Below are 26590 nucleotides of genomic sequence, written 5' to 3'. Positions count from 1 at the left end.
AATTAACCATATTATTGTATGAGGAAATTCATTGCCCTACTCATGAAATCCCATCTTACTCTATTGAATGCTTTCTTTTCCTCAAGACAAACTGACAACAGTGGTATTTTCTTACATTATGCTTCCGTCTGGATCATCATTGTTCTATTGATGTTGTCAAATGATTGCCTTTCCTTCACAAAACCACATTGATCCTTATCTATCACTTTTAGTAACACCTTTGCCATCCTTTTAGCTAGTATAGACTAAAACGCTTTATAGTCATAGTTTAAAATTGAAATGCATCTTTATGAAGCTGGGTCTGATGGGTCTTTACAGTCCTTAGTTAATGCAGCCATCCCAGCTTTCTTCCAACATGATGCTTCCCCTCCATTTAAAATACTCATTCCATTCTTTATCACCTTCTTCCCTGCTAACCCCTAGACATCCACAGAAATGCTGTCTGTTTCTGGAGACTTTTCTTAAGATTGATTATCCATCGCTATTTTTATGTAATCTCCTCCATTCTTAAGTGTTAGTTGTTGAGATTCATCTACTGCTAACCTTGGAATAATTCTTTGCTCCTCAAAAGAACAGCACAAGATGACTGTAGATCCTCAAGAGCCTCAGAGGAGCATAATATTCAGCAGCAGGAAAGCTGTGAGGAGCTTGGCACTCAAATCTGTTGTTTTACTCTGCTGAACTCAAGATGGCTAATGGTTTGGGCGGATGGAAGGTGCCCTGAAGCTTTGGAAGCTGGCCACCTGTTATGTCCTTGCGGGATACCTGTGTAGCTGGACTACTTTAGCAGTGATTCGAACATCTACTGCTATGGTAAGTTTACTTACCTGTACTCTGTACTTTTCTTCTCATCTCTGTTTGAACCCGTGTCACATTTTGAAGGCTTTTTCTGTTAATGAAGACCCTATAACAAAAACTAAATACATTTTCAGGACGTGCCCAGCACCTATTTAATGTAGAACAAACACAGAAAAATTTGTAAAATCTTCAAATGATTAATCCTCCATAGAGGAACAATTGCCCCAAATCGAAAGCTGCACCCACAGGCATATTGAGCCAGTTATTTGATATGAATTGCAACACTATTAATGGTTAGAGTACTTGGTGTGCCTCAATAGTTGAGTTTTGTAGCATCAATTTAGTAAATTTATTCTTAATTTTGCTGTATTTTTTGTTGTAAGAGCAACATTGCTAGGAATAATATATATATATATATATATATATATATATATATATATATATATATATATATATATATATATATATATAAATACTTATGGAACATTTTCAGTTAGTTGCAGGCTTGTGTGTTAAGTGAAGTTTCACAGTTCAAGCAGCATGATTAGTCTGACGAATTCAGTAACACTAAGTGGTTTATTTTCTTTTGCAGAATATACAAAATAATACAGATATAGAAGCTGCTGCTAAGAAAAGTGTTGAACTAGCAAGTGAGTATTTGTTTTTTCAATGCCTGTTTTCAGCAAAGCAGACTAACTTAGAAGTTGCCTTCATATACTTAAAGTGGAAGGTGAATTTTTGACTTGACAGTGTTTAATTTACATTGTAGAACAGATGGACAGATTAAATAAATTGGGAAACAAATCACTGTTGTGATTCACTTGCTAATTCATTAGAAGAAAGGGCATTTGGAAAAAAATAACTGTAAGCTATTGTGAACATTTCTGCAGTTTTGACATCAGCCAAGTCTGCAAGAGAGTATTAGAATGAACTTCCCAAAATGCTTCTGACAAGAACTAGAAATTTAACTGTTTAGCAGTTGTACAAACTCAGTGTCATAGTTGAGAACTGAGTGTCTTCTCAGAATTGATTGTATTCACATGTGTAGCCTGACATTTGTCATGTACACTATAGTATATACTTTTTCAAATCCCCTATTTGCTCCTGCTGACGTTTGTGATGCACAAAACTGAGCAAGGATGAACTTTTGTTGCACAAGTAAATTAAAACTGCACATATAATATGGGCTACTTTATAAGAAGAACGCTCCCTCTCATTCTGCAGTCTTAGACAACGAGCTTCCTGTGTATTGAAGTTCTTTGTTTAGTTGTAGGGAGACAGAGTTTAACTTTCTGGAACACTGGAAATGTAGGACTCCTGGTGTCTGTATTGTGAAAAGTTATACAATTCTGAGCTGCAGAATCTATCATGGTTTTAAATAGGCACTCTTTTATTCTTATATAGCTGTGTGTCTGTTTAATTTCTCCAAGTCTTTTGAGTTTGTAATACCATGATGGAAATTGATCCATTCCTAAGTCAAAGTATGATTAAAGTTCATGAAATTAGTATTATTTCAATATTCGATGTTGGCCAGAAGTGCTGTTAGCTGTACCCGTAATGTACCCAGAACTGACTCCTGCAATTCATATGGAGTTAACATGCATCGGTGACATATCTAAATACAGTTGTAAATTCTTTTATCTAACGTTGTCCTTATTCCTCCTCAGTGAATGGATTGCGGATCCTCATAACGGACTGGGCCACAGACTTTGGATTCAATTCTCGAGCACCTCCCTCTACCCATAATGCCGTAGCCCATCCCTTGCAACTCAGATCTCATTTGTCACCATCACTCTGAGAAGTTGGGATCCTTCTCTTGCAGCTTTCATTATAGTTTTTTGCTTTTGTAAGTAAAAAAGTTTAACTTCCTCAAGTAAAATTTCCTCCTTTCTTAATATTAAACCACCCTTTTAGTTTTCGAATTTTCCGTATCATGCTTACTACTTTTTATATAGTAATTTCTTAAAATTACCATTGCTGGTATTTTGTCTTTCTTTTCCAACTTGAGGTTGTTCCAAGAATTATCAGTACATGTAATCCTATGCATTTTCCACATTTCTTGCCTTTTCATGTGATCCTTCACCTTCTATTCTTTAGTTAGTTTTTTGGTACATTCTGTTGCTGTCTGATGTTTATCTACTTCTGGTTTGATTTCCATTCCTGCTTGATGCCAATAAATTTCTGCTAAACTAAGCAGGAAAGCCGTCTTAGTCTTATTCTCCTCATGTTTTAAAACTATCACTATGTTTGGGACTTGTAAGGTCAGTGGATATGTATGCAGTCCTAAGATTGCAGAGCTGTACATGTTAATCACTTTCGAGGAGGCCCATACCTCCTTGAGAACGGGGACTGTATAATCTTGGTATATACTGATTTTTATAAATCATTTGATAAGCATGAAGCATTTTTCTTGTTTTCCTGTCCAACTGATCTATTACCTTTTGGGGCCAATCTGTCTGTATAGAATCCTTTGCATATATGTAGACTGCTAAATCTTTTTTTGCCATGAACTTATTAACTGTTTCTTTGGCATGGGGGATGGAGGTGGAAACGGCATGAAACAAGTTGCTGTAAACTGAAAGCTCTCAAATGAGGCACAGTAGGTAGTATGCCTTCTGTATGCCCATTTAGCATGGGTGGATAAGTTCCACATCTACAGAGGTGAAGACACTGCATTGCATTAATAGCAAGCAGTGGAATAGTTGCTCAGCCATAAGTGGGATACAAAGGTATCATATTAACCCCATTATTTCTGACCATTTTCCAAAGGACATCTCCAAACTACTGGCCGTTGCTGGATATTTTTGATGATTGTATATACATGCCTGTATCTCTAAAACAAAATGGTTCATTGTTTTTTTCTGTAAATTTTCAGAGAATGTAACTAAAATATGTATAACAAAAAAAAAAAAATTCTTTATCCGTGGTTTTACCTTGAGAGTAAAATAGCAGCTATATCATGAATTTAATTGAAAAGAAAGTCAATTAAGTGATGTTTTTTTCAGCCAGAACATTCATGCCTAAGGTCACAGTAATGTTAATGTTTTTGATAGCTTTTAGTCCCATTCAGAGTAAAAATATAAAAGCTATGCTTCTGTTTTCAAGTGACCGTTTTCCAGATTTCATAGTTTGCAAATTTCAAAAGGCTGATTCACCTGGATTTGACTTCAGCTACAAGCGAGAGAATCTGTATAGTGCTTCCAGATATTCTTAGGAAATTTTGAGGAAAAAGCCAGTGTCACCCCTATACTGAACTGCATCACCAATAGTTATGGAAACAAGTCTGAAATGTTTGTCTGCCTGTCAGGACATTTATATGTACATTTTTCTTTATAAAGCAAAACGTCAAATCATTGGAGAGGGAGGGTGGCCTAATGGTTAAGGTGTTTGCCTTACAAACACAAGGTGCAGGGTTTGAGTCTCACAAGGGATAATTGGCTAGGCTTAAAATGGCTCGCAAGGACAGTTAGCTTAGTACTAACCTATGAGCCTATATTTTCTGAGAAAACAGTATCATTTTTGGCACTCGTTTCTTTAAGAAAGCATTAGTGATATGGGTGAGGTTTATGCTGGGTTTCTCAGCCTGAGCGTGGTTTGTTGTTTAGAGAATGGCAAAGCAGAGCACTCAAATGGCTATATAGGATTGCTGGTGTATTTGAGCTATGTAAGACCATATCTCTGAAACCAGTTGGAATGCTGTAGGAAATTTCTGAGAGTAATATCTCATGGCTTCAGCTATAGAATTCAATTAGCTGGTGATTCCAGGCATAAATGTAGTTTTATTTTCACATCATATACTTTACAGCATAGACAACTAAGGTACAGGGAGGGGCAGTAGTAAATTCAGTGACAAAACTTTTGTTCAGGAGAAGTGTGTAGTATTTTAGTTACTTGTGATGTAGTGACAACTTAGTAAAGATGTTTTCTTGATTGTTGCTTAGTACTGCATACTTAACAAAAGTTAGACATAATACCCCAGTGCAAATTGGGAATAATGCAGAGTGTCGTATTGTGAGAGGGAAGGTTGGTGACACTGTTTCATTCTTAAATGCATAAATGGCCTCAGTATTTCATTATGAAATTTGAAGGCAGTAACGAGAGGGGAGCTGATCTATAAATTACAAGTAAGACTGATTCTGTCATTGGGGATTTTAGTGCAGCTTAGCATTGGATTTGTCCCCAACACTTTAGCTCTTTAAACAGTGGCATTTGAGCCGTAACGTCTTACAGCAACAACAATATAAAATCTGTTCTTTGCTGAAATGTATAGTATTTTTTATTTCTAATGTAATAACCCTTATATTCTTCAAAATGAATAAAGTTACTTATAAGACACACAATGGAAACGGAATATATGCGTGATGTCATATTGTGGCAGTTAAGAACCCTTGCATTACATACCTGCGTGTTAAAGACCATGTAACAGTCTCCTTACAGATTGCGTTGCAAAACAAAGCAGTAATAACTGGTTGTTTAACTACAAAATGTACACAAGACTATTTTGGTGTGGAGCCCTCTGAGAAAAGATTTTATAATATGCTGTTGCAATACTCACTCTTGGGATTTTTGCCTGCAGAAGCCTGTCCTAAATACCAGAACTTTCACTTTTCTGCCCCAGGGCTGACAGACTCCTGTTCTTACCAGGGTCAAAACACCATCTTCAAATCTATGTTGTTGCAGTTGAAGGAGCATTTTGAACAAGTTCCCCAGGTTGGCCTGAAGCCAGAGTTCATAAATAAGTACCCTGATATAGAATCTTCTTATGCTGTTGCTACTGTTTTTAGAGTGTACTGTACTTCTAACACTGGCCAATTTAGTGTAGGGTGGAATCCGTAGAGAAGTACCTCACCCAAAATTCCCACAGTTGTCAAGATGCCTGCTGTTTTGTCTGCCAGTTCCTCCTCTGTAACTTCAAAATAAAAAGAAAGAGAAGTTTGTTTGGAAGGTAGCCCCCCCTAGGCTGGAGGGTACTGATATTGATGATGCACCTTTTCATTCTTGGTGTGCAGAGCCCTGTTTGGCTGAGGTCTCTGCTCTTCTATCCTGAGGAGGCTAGCACACCTTCAGTCAATGGCATGTCATGAGCAAAAGTAGGTTGTCAGTCACAAAGCTGCTGTACAGACCTTGGGTACTGATGCTTGCATTGTTATCACTGAAAGAGGAGGATCTATCCCCATGAAACTTGTCCGTGAAGAAGTCTAAGGAGACTGCAGTGATGTTTTGTGCGTCTCCCTTTGCCCCAAGGCCTACAAACTAGATTAAACATGCAACCTCAGACCCAGAGCTCAGAAGCCTAAATGGTCAGCATTTTGCCCTACCAATCACTGATTGTGACTCTGCCACATGCCACTCTGGTGACTACTCAGTATCTTTTCAGATTTGTCCCATTATTTCATGGAATTTATGAAGTTTAGACAGCTAACCTCTGCAAAAGGTTTTATTTCAGGGTTACCTTCTGTAAAAATAAAAGGGTGACTTCTCAGAAGAATTGAGATGCTTAGGATACAGAAGTAGATGAGCTGGAATATGCACACCAGATGTCCCTGGCATCATATGTGGAGTCTAATAATGAGGGATACCTCGTAACTGGAGAACAGTTTTTTTTTTGTTTGTTTTTTTTTGTTTTTTTTTTTTAAGCTGCCTTCATAGGATGAAGGAGTCCTTCAGTTAGGAGCCCAGTGTGTTAGTTCAGGCCTGGACTGTATGCAGACAGTTTCAGGACATGCCAAAGCAAAGGTCCCTGGCCATCCTTCCAGTGTCAGAAGTCCTGGATGATGTCTTTAGGTCTTTTGAAACTTGATTCACAGCTCTCTGCTATCGGAAGCCAGACAACTTGTTAAGGGTCCATGACTCCTGCAATCATAGATGTGTGTGTGAATATATATATATATATATATATATATATATATATATATATATATATTTATATATTTTATATATATGTATATATGTATATATATATATATATATATATATATATATATATATATATATATACACACACACACACACACACACGAAATCCTTGTTGCTTGTACATTAGCGGTGTCTGTGTATTCCAGGAAGGGAGCTAGTGCATCTGCTGCCATAATCCCAATTTAAAAAGAAAGGGACAGTAATGTACACACCTGGTTTGGTTAAAAGACTTGCTATTCATCTAGCATTTATGGCATTCAATTGCCAGTCTCACATTTTAAAGTTCCTGGAGCTTCTTCATAATCAGCTGACACAGAAGGCAGAGGGCACAAGAGGATAAAGGGCTTAGAAAGAAGATACTCAGCATATGTAACCTTAACGCAGAAGTTGTCAGGCAATTCTTGAAATGTGGTTCTGATGCTGTAGATACATTGTGCAGGACAGCTGCTATGGGGTCACTGGATAGGAGATATAAAAAGGTGAGGACTCATCCTCTTTCTGAGCATGTGAAAACAGAGCTGCTGGATACTCCTCTGGATGAGAAGCTCCTCTTTATACCCCCTGTAGAGAAGGTGTTCAAGAAGCAGGAGGAGAAGAGGAAAACTATGTAGTCTGTCAAGACCCTTTTTATTCCCCACCACCTAGATGTATCAGCAAGCACTCAAGCAAAAGCTAGTCCTAGATGAGACGAGAACAGAGCTCAGAAAAGGAAGAAGTATTGGAAAAATGGGAAACTGACAGTAAAGGCAGATGTGCAAATCCTCTGGGACATGATAATCTGAGGAAGCAACTATGACTTAAAACAGGACCTCCATCCTCTTACTTAAATTCCCACCCAGCATCCTTCCACTACCAACTCTCCTGCTCCCTTCTTTTAAGACAAAATAGGAGGCTGGCTTTCCTTCTTAGCAGGCCAGTAGGAAGTCATTACTCAGGGCAAATGGGTGCAGCCTATAATTTCCAAGGAAACTAAAAATGTTCTCCAAAAAATCACATTTGCATTACTCCTTAGAAATAGGACTTATTTGCTAGGCTACCCATATGTTTGGCCAATGTACGAAGTTCAGGCCCCTTCCCATCATGTTGTGCGTCTGCCTTTAGTACAAGTTGATGTGCTAGCATAATAGGTACATGTGGACATGCCATAAATTCAGAACTCTGTTGCCGTTTAAAAACTATGTAGACATCTGTCATCAGTGTCATGTAAAGTCATCTGTTTTGATAAGTTTCAGCATCAGAGTCTTCAGCAGAGGAGTATCCTGTTAGAGTACCTTCCCGTATTTCATTAATTTTTGGTGAGAAATTTGTCAGCCAGGAAAACGGCAGCGTGGCTGTGGCCATCAGATTTCCTTTCAAGGACTTGTTTGTTTTGGGCAGAACATGATGGAAAGATTTATTCTGTTTTTCAAGCATTCACCTTTAAAACTGTGGAGTAGACTTAATTCCGTTAAAACTGATCTTGAAATCAGACTGCTTCATATGTTAGCTCTTGCTGCCATGGAGTTGTCCTCTTTGTCCTGCAGTGGCTCCCCCTTAGTTAAGAAACAAACAAAACAAAAAACATGCAGAATGGATAGAGAGGTGCTTGAATTTAAAGAGACATCCACTTCTCTTTGGCAGGCTAAGATGCGTGAATCCTCTGAGGTGATTTTGCAGCCCTATGGACAATCCATCTTTTCCTGTGCCCTCTAACGTTGCTCTTTTTGGGGCCATTATGGCTAAAGAGTTTAATTTGTTCAAAATACTGACCAAACAGCTGAGTTATCCAGGAAGAGAGAACCAAGGTTAGTTTTAACTTGGGGTAAAAGGGGAAATCCAAATTTCCTTGTTTGCCAGGACATGAAAGTCAGACCATCATCTTCCATTCCTAGGACCATATGTCTGGATATTCCCTACTAGAGTTCTCAAAAAAACTAGGACTTTTTCTCCCTGCACTACCTCTCTTTCAAGTCATGCATGTAGAATGGATGGCTGATTTAATTTTACTCCAGGGTTTTTTCAAAGTTTAAACTTTTCAGATGTTTTATCTTTCTTCTCCTTCCTCTTCTTCCTCTACTCCATTAAAAAGGAAGAAACTCTCCTCTTTTTGAAGAGTAAAACCTTTCTGATTCAGACCAGGAGGGTTTGGGCTATGCTTCACACATTCATTCTCCTCAATATTTGAATTGGATGCCAAAGACACTTCATATTCAGTCTCTCACAAAGGAGATTCTCTTCAGAGATACTTTTGCAAAGGTGAAAGACCATGTTAAATGGGAAGTCAGAGGGGTCTCTGACTCTCGGAGAAGATTTTATGAACTCCAAAACCAGTAACATTTCCTAGTGTTTTGGGAGTACTAGAAAATGCTTTTCTGGCTACTACCTTGTCGTCTAATTCCCCATCTCCAGCTCCCAAAAAGCCAAGTAGATTTTTAGAATTCCTGATGGTAAAAATAGCTGTATCAGTCATGAAGTTTTTATAGAAATATATATAGTGACAGCCAAGGGAACCAGGAGTATTCATACTCCAAATTCTATGCCTAATGCCAAGACAGAACAACTTTAGATAGATATCTTAAAGTATATACCTCTGCCACCTTGTCACTTAGAGTTATTAGATGTCCAATTCACATGACAAAATACCATCTAGCCACTTTGAATTATATGGACTAAGCTTATAGCTAACATTACCATTGCTGATGTTAAAGTTAACCTTTGAACATGTTCTATTCAGCCACCCAGGTAGGTAAACGTACCATTCAGTGTGGTTACAATAACTTGGTACTGCTTCTATAGCAACAGCTACTGCCTGTCATGAGGAGACAAGCTTAGTTAATGCTTCAGCTTTTACTAGAAAATGTCGATGTTCAACTGTTAAATGCTGCCCTAGACAGAGACTTCTTATTTGGAAATCCTTCTGCAGATATTTTCAAAAAGATGGATGGAAGACAAAAGGTTTAGATAATGTAAAACAACTCTTCTTTCTTCAGTGCCTAAGTTTAAAAGAAATGTCCAACTAATCCAGGACTCTTTCATAAACAGTTTAAATCCAGGCAACAGAAATCTTAGAATGGTCAGTTTAAAAAGAAATGGAATGAAGACTCCAAAAGAAAGCCCAGTGGATTACAAGGATCCAGTTCTGAAAGAACCAAAGCTATCTGTGCCGGATAGATGCCTGTTCACAGAGATGATTTGCCTGTCAGGAGTCTATTTGCTTCTATAGAAATCCCTGTCAAAAATAAGGAAGTTAAACATTTATCTTCTCCTGTCTGTTACTTTGGACAGGAGTGATTTATTGGGCTAAGCTCAGGGTTTACTTCAGACTCTTGTCCTTTCTGTTTCTGATTTTACTGTTAAAAGAGATGGGATTCTTCACTGCTTGATGATTTTTAGGACATTGAACAGGGAGATGATTGTGAGGGGAGAAATTTAGTTTTTTCTCGTCAGGTTTCTGATTCTGCTTGAGGATTTTTAGGACATTGAACAGGCAGATTGTGAGGGGAGAAATTTTGTTTTTTCTCCTCATGTTTCTGATTCTGAATCTGAGGAGAGTGTTTCTTCTTGTAGTCCTTTAGGAGAATTTTCGTTTTCTTAAACCATATCCAGTATTAAGCAGTTGTTTCAGTAGGAACATTGATATTCCATTTAAAGAAATATGATTTATTACAACTGGAATTTCCTGAACCTAGTCCATTTCTTCCTGTTCTTCCTTCTCTGGAAGATATTTTATTGCAGCCTGTAACTTGCTTGATAACCCAGCCTACTTGCCACTAAGAAAGCAGATAGAATGTGTAAAGATCCTCAGTCTTGTACATTTTTATTTTCCAACACCAGATCTGACCCAGCATTGATTTCCTTGGCAAATCATGCTGCTGTTAAATTGCTAATCCCTCCCCTCAGATAAGGATGGGAACACTTCTGAAAGATTTGGGTAAATTTTTATTTTTCTGCATCACTTATTTTTAGAATTCTTAATTGTCAAGCTCACACTTTGAATTATGTGCTTGTATCTTTTGTGAATATGAAGAACATTCTAGCTTATTTTTCCTCTTCTGATGGAAAAATGTCTTTGTTTAATTTTATTGCTTCTTTGTCTCAAGTGAGTAAACAGTCTCTGAACTGTGCTTATGATTTAGCTGATGCCACTTCAGGGCTGTGGCTACTGAAGCTGATGTTCATCGTGCATACAGCTGCAGTCATAACAGATGGGTTCTCCTGCCGTCAGACGGGTCCTCGGTCGGACGAATTCCAAAGTGTAGGTCCGGCGTCGGTTGTCGTCGCTTCTTCCCTGACGTCAGTGCGACAGGGGTATAAAGAAACCAGCCAACGCCATTTTCTTCAGTCTTTCTTGCCGCGCAGTGCCCGAAGCAGAAGCAGTTCGCAAGTGCCGGTCGGCCAGCTCCTGAGATTACGAAAATTTGGAAACCGAAGTCTTCTTAAAAGCTAAGTACCCCGTTGGAGAAACTTTTCTTGCCTCAGACCGATGTCAGACAAAGTTAATAATTGTATTTCTTGTGGGAAGCAAATACCGCATAAGGATTTCCATTCCCTCTGTATACCTTGTTTAGGCCCAGACCATGACGTCTCGGTCTGTCGCTTTTGTGCTACATTCAACAAACGCACTATTAAGCGTCGGGCGGAGTTCGCCCAGCATTATTTTGGGAAAGCATTTAACTATACTATGTCGTCGGTTACTCCGACTCCGGTTTTGTCTAAAAAACGCAAAGACAAGGACCGACACACGAGGTCCGCGGCCTCTACAGACACCACGCCAAGGCCGACTATACGTGGTCCGGTTCTCAGCGAGGCGCCTACGCAGCCCCTGATTACCGACGACACATCTTTGACTGTGTCTCCTGTGCCCGAGGTCGCAGGCTCCTCAGCCCACACCCCGACTACAGATACCGAAGCCACTCTTGGCGTTGAAACTCAGAATGTGGACAGGTCCACCTCCACTCAAGGTGTCTTCAGACCTTCCTCTTCTTTCTCCATCAAGGCTTTCACAAAGTCTAAAGCAACCATGCACTCTAGGAGACCAGCTACACAGGGCCCATCTCCAGGCCCCATGCCTAAGAAACAGATGTTTAAAATGGCTGAGGATTTAATTACTCTAATCAGAGGTTCTCAGCCCCCACCGGACAAAAGGCCCAGAGTGGAGTAAGATTCCCCCTCCTCTGATCAGGGCTCCATTATTTCAGAGCACTCTGATGATCAGGAACATTCTTACTCCCCTTTTGAAGACTCTGATGTGGAGGAGTCCATCCCTTCTGTATCCCCCCTGAGGATTACTCATTTGGGGAAACTTTGCATACCTTAAGGGAACACTTCCACTGGGAAGGCCAGGATTATTCAGATTCCAAGAAAAGGCTCAGGGAATTTCTCTTGTTACCCTAGCACAGGCCTCTGGCTGTACCTCCTGTCTTGGACATCCTAGATGATGTTTACTTGGAGGCCTGCCTTAACCCGGACTCTCTACCTCCAGCTCCAGTTAAGCTTGACAGGTACTACAGGGCTCCTGACTCACACCAATTTCTATACAAAAGCCATGCTGCTGACCCAGAACCCATCTCACAGGGCCCCAAGGGAGTTAAGGTCTCCATTGCCAAAAATCCATTGCCTTCCGAGAGAGATTCCAGATCCTTAGAAAGGTGGGGAAAAAAGGTATATACCTCTGCTACCTTATCCATGAGGGCCTTAAACTGTCAGTTTCATATGCTAAAATACCAACAGTTTTTGTTATCACAATTGAAAAGTAAAATGTCACAACCTGAACAACCAGACTTGAAGGAGTTGCAGGATTTGATGCATAGTGCAGAACAAGTGGGTAAGCATACCTTACAATGTGGTTTTGATGCTCTAGAGGCCTCATGTAGAGCTACTGTTACAGGATCAGTCATACGTAGGCATGCCTGGCTCAAGGAACAAGCCTTGCCTGATCATGTCAAAGCTAAATTACTAGACGCCCCTCTTCAAAAGGATGTACTATTTGGTGCTAATGCTGAGGAAGTATTAAGGAAAATGGAGGAAAAGGCTAAATCGATGCAAACTGTGAAAGAATTTCTACAGGTTCAACCCCCACGTTTTAGTAGAAATTGGCCTTCCAAAAACTGGTCCTTTCCTGCCACAGACAGACCCCAAAGAGGCAGACACAGGCGCCCGAGGGGCAGAGGACAATTCCAAGGATCGTATAGAGGCAGACAGTGGCAAGCTCCTACACAAAGAGGTGGTGAGGACAACTCGCAATCTTTCAGAAAGCAAACCCAATGACTTTCCCCTTTGCATGCCAACCAGGTCTCAAATGGCAGCACCCTTAGGAGGAAAGCTGGCATTATTCTCAAAAAATTGGCATGTTGTCACAAAGGACAAATGGATCCTGGACATTATAAACAGAGGCTTCAAGTTCCATTTTCACACCCTTCCAAAAATGAGAGGCATGCCAAACCTGCCACACAATCAAAGGGCAGAGGCACAAAGGCAAATTTCAGATCTTATAAACATGAAAGCTATTCAAGAGGTACCTATGCAAGAACAAGGTCAAGGTTTTTATTCCAGGCTATTTCTGGTGCCAAGGAAGGGAAAAGATTGGAGACCTATTTTGGATCTATCCATCCTAAACACATTTCTACTCGTACCAAAATTCAAGATGCTCACTCTACAGCAACTTCTTCCCATGCTGGGCAGGGAGTCTTGGCTGGTAACATTGGACCTCAAGGAGGCATACCTGCATGTCCCAATCAGACAAAATTGCAGAAGGTACCTCAGATTTCTTGCAGGTTCAACCCATTATCAATTCTCTGCATTGCCCTTTGGCTTATCTACTGCGCCCAGAGTATTCACGAAATGCCTGGCATCAGTAATTGCCTACTGCAGACTTCAAGGGATACAAATATACCCCTATTTGGACGACTGCCTGATCCAAGCGGACAGCAAGCACATTCTTCTGAAACATCTGGCTTGTGTAATAATGTTATTGAACTCTCTGGGATACACAGTCAACAAAAAGAAATCAAGGCTTAATACCCTCTCTGAAGATAATTTTCCTGGGTGCCAGTTTGGACACAAACACCCAGATGGCCTACCTCACGCCAGAGAAGCAGGGGCAACTCACCCAGATGGCCTACCTCACGCCAGAGAAGCAGGGGCAACTAATTCAATACTTCAGAACACTAGCAAATTGCACCAGGCTGACTGCAAGGAAAATCCTGCAGGCTCTGGGATTCATGGCATCTTGCATCTTACTAATCCCATGTGCAAAGCTGCATATGAGGAAACTACAGTGGTACCTGAAAAACATATGGTCTCAACACAGCCACATTTTGGAAACAATAATACCACTAATTCCATGTCTGCAAAAGGAATTTCTGTGGTGGGCTCAAGCATGTCAAACAAACACAGGTCTTCCATTCAGCAAGCTTCAAGCAAATCAAGTCATCACAACAGACGCCTCGGACTATGCCTGGGGGGCGCATATGACAGACAGGTGCATTCAGGGAAAATGGTCCCAAAAAGAAAAGCACCTTCACATCAATCAAAAAGAAATGCTAGCAGTAATAAATGCTATTATAGCTTTCAAGGACCTTCTACAACCAGGTCAACTATTGATAAGAACGGACAACACCACAGTTATGTGGTACATAAACAAACAGGGAGGAACACATTCTTACCCCCTATGCAGACTGGCCATGTCACTTTGGAACATGGCCATGGACTTACAAATGGAACTACAAGTACAGTACTTGCCAGGCAAGGAAAACACGCTGGCAGACAACCTAAGCAGGAATATGACAGATCCACATGAATGGAAATTGCATCCAAAAGTTTTTACAGAAATAATCCAAGAATGGGGAAGGCCAGACATAGATCTCTTTGCCTCCCACAAGAATCATCAATTGACAAAATTCTGCTCAAGGATCTTCCATCCAAAGGCCTGGAAAGTGGACGCTCTCTCTTTCAGTTGGACATCAATGACAGTTTATGCCTTCCCTCCTCTTCCTCTGCTGCCCAAAGTTCTATTAAAGACCAAAGCAGACAGACCAAAGATGATCCTCATTGCTCTGGACTGGCCAAGGCAACACTGGTACCCACTCCTGAGGAGCCTGACGCATTCCCTACCATGGACCCTGCCTCTAATGCCTCTTCTTCTGACTCAGCACAGTTTCAAAACTCTCCAAAGCCAGCTAAAAACACTCAATCTAGCCGCATGGAAGATTCCTTAGCATCACAACAGGCCCTACTCTCCAAGGAGGTGCAGGATGTAATTTTGGAGGCCAGAAGGCCATCAACTAGAAAAGCTTACTCCACAAAATGGAAACATTTTTGTGTCTGGAATGAGAAAAAGGGCCAGGATCCTGGAAAACTGAATTTACCTCAAATACTACAATATTTGGCTGAACTGCTAAGCAGTGGACTTTCTTTCTCTTCCATCAAAATCCATGCCTCAGCCATTTCTGCAGAATACAACACTGTTCCACCTTTATTCTCTCACCCTCTCTTAAGACAGTTCCTCATAGGGGCTAAGAATTTAAGGCCTCCAAGGAAACAACCAATACCTGCTTGGGATCTTAATTTCATTCTGGAAAAACTGACCTTGCCTTCCTTTGAACCAGCTGCCTCATCAGATTTGCAGTTTTTGTCATGGAAAACAGCTTTCCTTCTGGCTATCACCTCAGCTTGTAGAGTTTCAGAACTACAGGCTCTCATGGCTGTCCAGCCTTTTATCATCTTCCATCAGGACATAGTTTCCTTACGAACCAACCCGTCCTTTATGCCTAAAGTGGTATCCAGGGTAGCTTTAAATCAGGCCGTACATTTACCTACTTTTTATCCTACTCCTCAAAACAAAGGGGAGAGATTACTACATTCCTTGGACATCCACAGACAACTGCGTTATTATTTGGACAGAACAAAGCCTTTCAGAAAATCAGAACAGCTCATTGTGGCCTATGCGGTAGGAGCTCAAGGGAAGCCAATTTCCAAACAGACAATCTCAAAATGGATAGCCCACTGCATACGCTTTTGCTATTCCTTTCATGGCAAAACTGTTCCTACAGTCATTAGAACTCATTCCACCAGGGCCACAGCCAGCTCTGCAGCCTTCCTCAGAGGAGTTCCTACCAAGGATATTTTGGAAGCAGCCACTTGGAGTTCTGTGCATACCTTCTCCAAGCACTACAACCTACCATTATACTCCAAATCTAGAGCAGGCTTTGCCACTGCAGTCTTGCAGGGCATTTTGGCTCCTCCTAGTTCCACCTAGTGCCTACCACCCCTTTCTTAGCTTTGGGATTCTACCCATCTGTTATGACTGCAGCTGTATGCACGATGAACATAGTACAGTTTTGTACCTACCATAAATGTAGATGTTCGAGTGCTAATACAGCTGCAGTCCAGGTTTCCCTCCCTCCTTCCCCTCTTGGGACAGGCCTATAGGCTAACACATCCTCATACAACCTGATTGGGGTTTTCATTTATGATGTATTTGCTTGCAACTACTGTATTTTGATTATATTGCACTGCATTATCACACAAATTTATGTATTGCCTTTTTTCTGGGGGCACCTGACATCTGGGGCAAGAAAAACTGAAGAAAATGGCGTTGGCTGGTTCCTTTATACCCCTGTCGCACTGACGTCAGGGAAGAAGCGACGACAACTGACGCCAGACCTAGACTTTGGAATTCAGCTGACCGAGGACTCACTTGACGGCAGGAGAACCCATCTGTTATGACTGCAGCTGTATTGGCACTCGAACATCTACATTTATGGTAGGTACAAAACTGTACTTTAAGAGGAAGTGTGATAGCATATCCACCATCTTCCTGGAGATGTTAAAGCTGAAATTTTGAATTCTCTTCTAGATAGTGAAGTTGTTTTTGGGAGGTTCTGAAAATGTGTGATGAGAGACGGAAGGTGATTTGAGGCGTACTCTGATTTTTCAGCCTTGCATCTCCAAGTTTGTCATAGGATTTACAACTGCTTCTGCACCATTTTATAAAAAACAAAATAAGCAGACACATCATGCTTCTGGTAAGCAGACTTAAACAATGGCAGCGGGCTGGAAAAATAAAGCTTCCCAGAAACAAGGACAGTCCAACACGTCTGAATGACTATTTCAGAATGTACCCCCAAGCATTCTGGCCTTTTAAATTTTCCTCAAAATTCAACTGTCTGTTTCTCTGTTTGGAAACAGATAGTCTTGGACAAATTGGTTCTGAGAGTGATTCATCAAAAATACAGATAGCGGTGGAATCCTTCCAGGCGATTCCTCCACATCCACCAGATCATTCTTTCTTTTTCCCTCCTGTCATTCAGCATCTGCTAATTTGGGGGTGATAGAAGCTGTTTTATTCCCCCAAGAATGTTTCTGGTACCAACAAAAGAAGCTTCACGGAGACCAGTCATAGTCCTTTCTAAACCAGTCTGTCAAAGTTCAAAATGCTATCACTTCATGACCTGCTGCCTCTCATTTCTCCTTTAAGTTATTTATGACAATAGATATAAAGAATTCTTATATCTCCAGATTTCAGACATTTCTTAAGATTTTCTATATCTGGATCACACTTTTAGTTTTCTGCATTACATTTTGGGATATCCAATGCATCAAAGGTATTCACAAAGTGTCAAACTCCAGTGATGGCCTACTGCAGACTGTAAGGTTTTCATGTTTCCTTATTTAAACTACTTGCTTATCTTTGCAGGGTCTTTTTTGAAGGTTTAGAAATTTCTCACTTGGATCAGTGATCTTCACAGACTGGGGTTTGGGAGAACATTCAAACGTCTTGCTTGACTCCTCCTCACAGGGTTATTTTCCTGTAGTGTCTCCTTGATATCTCAGTTTAAATAGCTTTTTTTTCAACAGGAGAAAGTAAATCTCTATCTAGGTCTATTAATTTCAGTTTCCACATAGTAAAAATCTTCAGCAAGGGAATTATCAGGAAACTAGGATTCCTGGCATCTATGTTTCTCATGATTCTACTAGTCAGATTCTACATGAGAAAAATTCAGTGATACTTAAAATTAGTATGGTGCCAACATCAGCCTCACATGATTTTTCAGGTTTCTATGTTAGGGTTTGTAAAGATGGAACTCCAGTTTTATCTGAACCCAGGTTTCCTATTTTCCCTGTGGGAGCAAAACTTCAAGATATGTGGAACAAAAAGGACACACCAAAAAGCACAAATGTGAAATAGATTTTGGCAGTAGTCAATGTTCTCAATTCTCTGTCATCTTTGGTCCACAGGGGCCATTACAGGTAGTTACAGACAACACCACAGAGATACAATACATAAATGGGGGGGGGGGGGACAGATCTTACCCTCTGAGCAGACTAGCCACTGTATTATGGAGTATAGCTTTTCATCACAATCTCACTTTACAGGCATCTTGTATCCCATCTGAGAACAACTGTGTGACTGACAAGCTTTGCAGGACCAGGGCAAACTCTCATCAGTGGAAATTGAATGAGGGGATCTTCCAGGGTTTGATTCAGCTGTGGGGACCACTTCAGGATGACCTGTTTGCCTCCATTCACATCAAACTGGCAACATTCTGCTCCAGCACTCCGTGCAAAAAAGCCTGGAAAACAAATGCCATTTCTTTCCTTTGGACAGAAGTGTTGCAAAATGCTTTTCCACTGATAACCAGGGTCATTCTGAAGATTCAGAAGGATTCCAAATATTGTTGTGGTGACCCCTTTTTAGTGCAAGCAGCAGTCGTTCTCCCTTCTTCTGGAAACGACAAAGGGCAGTTACCACAAGCTTCCTCACAGACTGACCTGTTCACACAGGACAGGATGTGTTTGATACACCCCCATATGAAATGACTTCAGTGAACTTTTAAGCATCTGTTTTCTGAATATGTGCAGCAGGTTTTTTAAACTAGGCAAAGAAACCTGCTACTAGAAAATCATACATTAGTAAATGGAAAAGATTTTTTAGTTGATGACGAAATAAGAAGCATGATCCTTTTAAATGCTATTTCTCCGGTTCTACTATGTTTTTGTGAGCTATCCTCTGGCCTTTTCTTACTCTTCTGTCAAGGATGTAATGGGATCCTATCTCGCCTACATTCATAACTGATGGTTCGGCTCCGACTCAGCCACTATACACTAGAATGAAGTCTCTCATTGGCTGGGCTACCCCTTATCCCATAATGCACCACCCCTGCTTCTCCAGATCTCGTTTGCCGCTTTTCAAGCCGGACGTGGTCTCGACTTGGCTGGAGCTAAGTGATTTTTTCTTGACCTTTGGGTCGTTTTTGACTAGGGGTTCTGTCAGTATTTCAACAAACAGCTGTTTTAACAGCTTTGTGAGCGTTTGTGTTTAGTTTCGTGAAAATTTAATTTTTAGTCTTTCTAGTTCGCGCTACTTGTGTACCGGGCAAGGCCCATTTAAGTTAGAGGGCTCTTGCCCTTATTGTATGCTTATCTTTTGTTTTTCTTGTTGTGGTGTGACTGAATTAGTTTCGGGCTAAGCCCGTTTAAGTTAGAGGGCTGTAGCCCGCGTAGTTCTCTCTGTATTTTTTTTTTTCACCTGTTGTGTCGGGCTAAGCCCGTTTAAGTTAGAGGGCTTTAGCCCATTTTCCAGTTACTGCTTTTGGCCTTATTGTAAGTTACCTGTATTTTTCTTGTCAGTATGTCCAAAGAACAAAAGTCAGGTTTCAAAAAATGTGCAAAATGTAATTATAAGATGTCTATTACGGACAGCCATGCTGTCTGCGTGTACTGTTTAGAGCCCAAACATTTGCAAGATACCTGTAGTGTGCGTCATGCTTTCTCTTCCAGGGTTCTCCAGGAGAGAAAAAACAAATTGATTCTAAGGGGTCTGATTAAGCCTTCCTTTGAAGAAGCTTTAGCTTCTTCACCAGCTTCCAAAAAGAAGAGATCGTCGGCTCCGACCAGTCCGTCGGACCCGACTCCTAAGAAGCATAGATCGTCGGCTCCGACCAGTCCGTCGGACCCAACAACTAAGAAACAAGGCTCGACGTCTTCTTCCTCGGCTCCAATGACTTCGGAGCCAATGGCTGAAGGGTCTGCCTCGGTGCTTCTCCCCTCGGCTCCATTGGTTTCGGAGCCGCAGGTGAGTGCATTGAGAGGCCAATCACCTTCCTCGGCTCCCTTGATCTCGGAGCCATTGGAGGTGTGCAGCTCAGACTCTTCCCCCTCGGCTCCGGAGCCTCCTTCGGCTCCGACACTGTTGCAGCCGGTCCCGGTCTCGGTTCCGATAGTGCTGGAACCTTTTCGGGGACGGTCCCCTGCTTTATCGGAGCCGAGGCAGAAGTCTTCTCTGCCCCAATCTGTTTCCTCCAAATCCTCTAGGTTATCTGATTCGGATTTGGATAGGGTTATCCAGAGGCTGTTCCAGTCCCCAGCCTTTACTAAAATGGTCTCGGCTCCGGCCCACACGGCTTCGGAGCCGACTCCACCTCCCATACACTTGATTCCTCCTCCGACCCCCTTGGAGCCGTTTGAGTTGGTGCAGGTAGAACGGAGTGGAATCGTCCAGTCGGAGCAGGGAACCCCTTGGAGATGTTCTTCATTCCACATTGCTGCAGTCCTAACCATTGGGTAGTCCGCTGTCCAGTCGGCCCGAATACCAAAGTATATGGCTGACGTCGGTCAAGGTGCATTAGACTGACGTCAGAACGTCAGGGTACTAATGCGCATGACCGACGTCATATCCTCAGTCTTTTTTGCCGCATGGTCCGATGCAGAAGCAGTTTTGCGAGTGCAGGTTGGCGTTCTGAAATTTTCTGAAGTCAGAGTTTCAGACCGAATCAAAGTTGGCTAAGTACCCCGTTGGGGAATATTTTGTTTTTTTCTTGCCTCAGTATTTAACCGGATGTCAGAAAAAGTGAATAACTGTATTTCTTGTGGGAAACAGATACCTCATAGGGATTACCATACCTTGTGTATACCTTGTTTAGGGCCTGAGCACGACGTTGTTGGATGCCGCTCTTGTGCTAGATTTAACAAACGCACTATTAAGAGAAGGTTAGACTGTGCCAGGTTAGTTTTTGGGAAGCGTTGTAATTATAAAATGCCGTCGGATGCTCCGACGCCCGCTTCGGCCAAAAAGCGCAAGGACAAAGCAGCAAAGCCTAGAGTGGAAGAACCGACAGTCCCGGACGTCGGTTCTTTAGAAGGCTCAGTGGAGCCGGAGGTTTTGCCAGGAGTTTCTTTGGAGTCTCAGGGGGAGACTTTACTGTTAACAGGATGTGTCCTCTCAGGAGGTAGGCCAGGCTGAAGGGGCTTCTCAAGTGGCTGTTCTTCCCTCTCTTCCTAAGGTGGTTAGAGCCTCCCCTTCTGTTTCCAAGGCTTCTTTGAGGGGCAGGCCAGGTTTAACTTCAGTGGGGGTTTCTCCTAGCTCTTCAGGATCTTTGCCTAAGAAACATATGCTTAAAATGGCAGAGGATTTGATTACTATGATTAGAGGTTCTATGCCCCCTCCTGATAAGAGGCCTAGGGTGGAACCTGAGTTTGAGAGTTTTGAGCAGTGTTCGGAGGCTTCTGAGTCTTCGGCTGAAGACTTGCAGGAGTATCCTCCTTATTCTGATTCTGATGTGGATGATTCTACTCCTTCAGCTTCTCCTCCTGAGGATTTTTCATTTTCAGAGACTCTGCATTCCATGAGGGAGCATTTTAAATGGGAAGGTCAAGATTTCTCTGATTCCAGGAAGAGGCTTAGGAATTCTTGTTTTACCCCAGCATAGGCCTTTAGCTATACCTCCTGTTCTGAATGTGGTGGAAGATGGTTTTGCAGAGGCTTCCCTGAACCCTGATTCTTTGCCTCCTGCCCCAGTTAAACCGGATAGGTACTACAGGGTGCCTGAAGCTCATAAGTATCTTTTTAAGAGTCCTAGGGCAGACCCGGAAACTGTCTCTCAGGGGCCTAAAGGTGTTAAGGCTTCTGTTGTTAAAAATCCTGTTCCTCCTGATAAAGAGGCAAGGGCTTTGGATAGATGGGGAAAGAAAGTGTATACTTCTTCCACTTTAGCCATGAGGGCGTTGAATTGCCAGTTTCACATGTTAAAGTATCAAAATTATCTCCTTTCACAATTGCAGTCTAAGGTGGATGCTCTGGCGGAAGGTATTGAGTGTAAAGAGTTGCAGGATTTAGTTCATGTGTCTGAACAGGTGGGTAAGCATTCCTTGCAATGTGGTTTTGATGCTGTGCAGGCCTCCTTGAGGGTGGCTGCCACTGGTTCTGTTCTTCAGGCACGCCTGGTTGAGGGATCAGAATTTAGCTGAGCATGTTAAGACAAGGATTTTGGATGCTCCTTTACAGTCTGATGTGTTGTTTGGTTCGCCTGTGGAAGCAGTTTTAAAGAAAATGGAGGACAAGGCTAAGTCTATGCAAACTGTTAAAGATTTTTTGCAGGTGCAGCCTCCGGGTTTAGTAGAAATTGGCCTACTAAGGGATGGACATATCCTGCTTATGATTCCCAGTCTAGGGGTAGGTCTAGACGTGGTAGGGGCAGAGCTCAAGGTTCTTTTAGGCCTAGGACAGGGAGTTCACCTGCCCAGACTTCTGGTGAGGGCAGGGGTCAGTCCTTTCGTAAACAGACCCAATGACCTACCTTTTCAGCTGCCAGTGCATTCTCGTCTGGTAGCACCTTTGGGAGGAAGGCTGGCTCTTTTCAAAGAAAATTGGGATTTAATTACCCAAGACAGATGGATTTTGGATATCATTCACCACGGTTACAGGTTTTATTTCCATACCTTGCCTCCTTTCAAAGGCATGCCAGACATTCCTCCTCTACAAAGAAAAGAGGCTCACAAGCAAATTTCTCTGTTACTCCAAATAGGGGCCATTCAGCCAGTTCCTGTACCAGAAAGGGGCCTAGGATTTTATTCTCGCCTGTTCCTAGTACCAAAGAAGGGGAACACGTGGAGACCAATTTTGGATTTATCTATCCTCAACACTTATCTGGACATTCCCAAGTTCAAAATGTTGACGTTACAACAGCTTTTACCTCTGCTGGGCAAAGATCACTGGATGGTAACTTTAGATCTCAAGGAAGCTTACCTTCATGTGCCTATCAGACTAAGTTGCAGGAAGTATTTGCGTTTTCGAACTGGAAATTCTCATTATCAGTTCTCTGCATTGCCCTTTGGCTTATCTACTGCGCCCAGAGTATTCACAAAGGTTCTGGCTCCAGTGATAGCTTACTTCAGGCTAAAAGGAATTCAAATCTATCCTTACTTGGACGACTGCCTGATTCTGGCTCAAGAAAAGGAAGACCTTTTACAGCATTTGGAATATGTGATAGCACTGCTAAGATGCCTAGGGTATTCTGTGAACGAAATAAAGTCCAGTCTAGTACCCTCTCAAGACATGTGCTTTCTGGGTGTGAGACTGAATACAGCAGCCCAGATGGCCTTTTTAACCCCGGACAAACAAAAGAATCTTTCCATTTACTTCCATCAACTATCTCTTCAGTCCGGGCTGACTGCAAGGACAGTCCTTCAAGCCTTAGGGTTCATGGCATCTTGTATTCTGGTGCTTCCCAATGCCAAACTGCATATGAGGAAGCTGCAATGGTATCTCAAAATGTATGGACACAGCACTGCCAGGATTTGGACACTGTCATTCAAATAATACCTTGCATTCAAAAGGAATTTTTGTGGTGGGCTCAGGAATGTCACCTAAACAAGGGACTCTCTGTGACCCGGCCAGAGGCGAGTCAGATTCTAACGACAGATGCCTCAGACATTGCTTGGGAGCTCATCTAAATGGAAAGTGGATACAAGACAAGTGGCCTGCCAGACTACAGCATCTACATATCAACATGAAGGAGATGTTAGCAGTCCAGTTTGCATTAATGGCTTTCAAGGAGTTACTTCTGCCAGGGCAGGTGTTGATTCTAACAGACAACACAACTGTCATGTAGTACATCAACAAACAAGGGGAACACATTCTTACCCGTTGTGCAGGCAAGCAATGATTTTATGGGAGACTGCGCTCAGCTTGCAACTAACTCTTCAGGCAAGGTTTCTGCCGGAGCACAGAACTCCTTAGCAGATGTGTTAAGCAGACAAATCATGGATCCCCACGAGTGGAAACTGGATCTTCATGTATTTGAAATTGACAGTGTCATGGGGAACTCCAGACATAGATCTGTTCGCTTCTCCACTAAACCACCAGCTGCCAAAGTTTTGCACAAAGAGGTTTCATCACACAGCTTGGAAAGTGGATGCTCTTTCTTTCAGTTGGAAAAATCTTCATGTGTATGCCTTTCCACCTCTGCCTCTTCTCCCAAAGGTGCTCCTAAAGGTCAGACAAGACAAGCCAAGGATGATTTTAATAGCTCCAGATTGGCCTCGGCAACACTGGTACCCATTACTGAGGAGTCTGGTAAGGAAGCCTCCATGGCCTTTACCTTTGATTCCACACCTGTTGTCTCAGAGGGACGGCCACCTGCTCAATGTCAAGCTTCACTCTCTTCATCTAACAGCCTGGCATATTCTGTTTTGAAACACAGCAGGTCTCAACTTCCTCAACAAGTTTTAAATGTGATTATGGAAGCCAGAAGACCTAGTACAAGGAAAGTGTGCAGAAAAATGGAAGAGATTTTATTTTGGAGTGCAGCAAAGAAGTTGGAGATTTCTGAGCCTAATTTGAGTGTGGCTCTTCAATATCTTACTGAGTTATTGGACAAAGGTTTGTCTTTCTCTTCCATTAAGATTCATGCTGCAGCAATTTCAGCTCACTATGATTGTGACCCACCATTGTTTTCGCATCCTTTGTTCAAGCAATTTCTTAGAGGGGCAAAGAATATAAGACCCCACGTAGAGCTCCTACTCCTGCTTGGGATCTCAATTTTGTGTTGGAGAAACTTACTCTACAACCTTTTGAGCCTGCGGCTACTGCTGAATTGAAATACTTGTCATGGAAGACTGCTTTTTTGTTGGCCATTACTTCTGCAAGAAGGGTTTCTGAATTGCAGGCCCTTATGGCGGTAGAGCCTTTTTTTGATTTTCCATAAGGATAGGGTATCATTACGTACTAATCCTTCTTTTATGCCTAAGGTGGTTTCTAGTGTGGCTTTAAACCAAACTATTCATTTGCCTACTTTCTATGCAGATCCCCAAAATAAGGGGAAAAGATTTTGCACACTTTAGATGTACACAGGCAGTTGCGTTATTATTTAAGCAGGACTAAGGATTTTAGGCAGTCTCAGCAGTTGTTTGTTTCTTTTGCTTTGAGTTCTCAGGGCAAGCCTGTGTCAAAACAAACTATTTCTAAGTGGATTGGGTTTTGCATTGCATTTTGTTATTCCCATCATGGCAAGGAGATTCCAGCTGGGATTAGGCCTCATTCCACTAGGGCTACTGCCACTTCAACAGCATTTCTAAGGGGTGGCAACTAAGGATATTTTGGAGGCAGCTACTTGGAGTTCAGTGCATACTTTCTCTAAGCATTACCACCTTCCTCTCTACTCTAAATCTAGGGCTGGTTTTGCCACAGCTATTTTGCAAGGCATGTTGACAGCTCCTGCTTCCTTATGATTTGCCAGCCTCCCTTACCTCTGCTTTGGGATTCTACCCAATGGTTAGGACTGCAGCAATGTGGAATGAAGAACATAGTACAGTTTTGTACCTACCATAAATGTAGATGTTCGAGGATCCACATTGCTGCAGTCCAATTTACCCTCCCTCCTTCCCCTCTGTGTTTAGGGGTGGTTGTGTGGGTGAGGTTATACTCTTGTATTTTTGTATATATTGTACATACTTTTGGTGCAGGAGTGTTTGGTGTTTTTGGTTTTGGCCTTGTCTTTTTAGGGTCTTCTGACATCTGGGGCAAGAAAAGACTGAGGATATGACGTCGGTCATGCGCATTAGTACCCTGACGTTCTGACGTCAGTCTAATGCGCCTTGACCGACGTCAGCCATATACTTTGGTATTCGGGCCGACTGGACAGCGGACTACCCAATGGTTAGGACTGCAGCAATGTGGATCCTCGAACATCTACATTTATGGTAGGTACAAAACTGTACTTTTTTCTGCTCCGACTTTCATTCTTACCCTGTCCTTGGTGTCAGGGTTTGGTACCGGGTCTTCCTCGGTGGGGGCCGAGGGCAACACTGTAGAGCTCGCCTCTTCGATGCCCAGTCTTCCTCTCGAGCAGCTGCCGCAGGCATTCCCGGTACCTCCGTGGTCCCTCAGCAAGTGCCCTCCGCGGAGTCTGGAGGGCCTGCTTTTGAGGCCATGAGGAGTGCGCTGGCCATGACCTTGCCGGTTCAGCAGGTTTCTACCTCTCCATCCCAAGTTCTGGGTACTGGTGCCTCTGGAGACATTCTTTCCCATGACAGTGGGGCCCCAGGGCCTGAGGAAACCCCCTTGGGGGGTTCCCTTCTTCCGGGAGGGTCCTTCTGAGTCTGCTTCAGATGAACCCCCAAGGAAGAAACTGTGCAAGAGGAAGCACTTTGATTCCCAAGATGAATCCGTCACTTCAGATACTGACCTCGAGGATGTGGAGGGGTCCCCTAAATCGTCCTCTGATGACGTCTCTTTCTCGGATATCCTTGAGATTTTGAGACAGAGAGGCGATTGGCAATCCAAAGCCCCTACCGCTGAGGAGTCAGTTTTCCTCAAGGCCTTCGGGGCCCAGCCCTCCTCCTGGGTGTCTCCACCCTTCGATGAGCTATTGGACCTAATCTCTCGGAGGGTGTGGAAACATCCTGACACGGCGGAACCGGTGCCTGCCAGGCCCAATAAGTTCCTTTCAGCTCTCCCCCAGAAGGAATTCCTTACTAAGGGCGTTGCAGTTGATGCTATGGTGGTGGCATCTGCCACTCAGCAGGACGTGGCAGAGGCTTCGACGTCTATTCATCCTCCTAATAAGGATTCTAGGAGCATGGATAGGTGCAAGCGTACCCTTTCTTCAGCGACCTTTAC

General features: G+C 42.4%; 1 protein-coding gene across 1 annotated transcript in view; it reads left to right on the top strand.

Moving 5' to 3' along the window:
• Positions 1 to 1392: 1392 nt before the first annotated feature.
• The window catches only part of LOC122795708 (30S ribosomal protein 2, chloroplastic-like), a 1331913-nt gene continuing 1306715 nt past the window's right edge, over positions 1393 to 26590 (top strand). Inside the window, exon 1 of the mRNA XM_044064010.1 lies at positions 1393 to 1448. The gene's annotated coding sequence lies outside the window, so the exon portion shown is untranslated. The remainder of the gene's footprint in view (positions 1449 to 26590) is intronic.

This window comes from Protopterus annectens, chromosome 2.part2, assembly GCF_019279795.1.
Source record: "Protopterus annectens isolate FY-2018-M chromosome 2.part2, PAN1.0, whole genome shotgun sequence".
In the NCBI taxonomy this organism is placed as follows: Eukaryota; Metazoa; Chordata; order Ceratodontiformes; family Protopteridae; genus Protopterus; species Protopterus annectens.
Note: the sequence above shows the minus strand (reverse complement) of the source record. Positions and strands in the feature narration are given on the sequence as shown.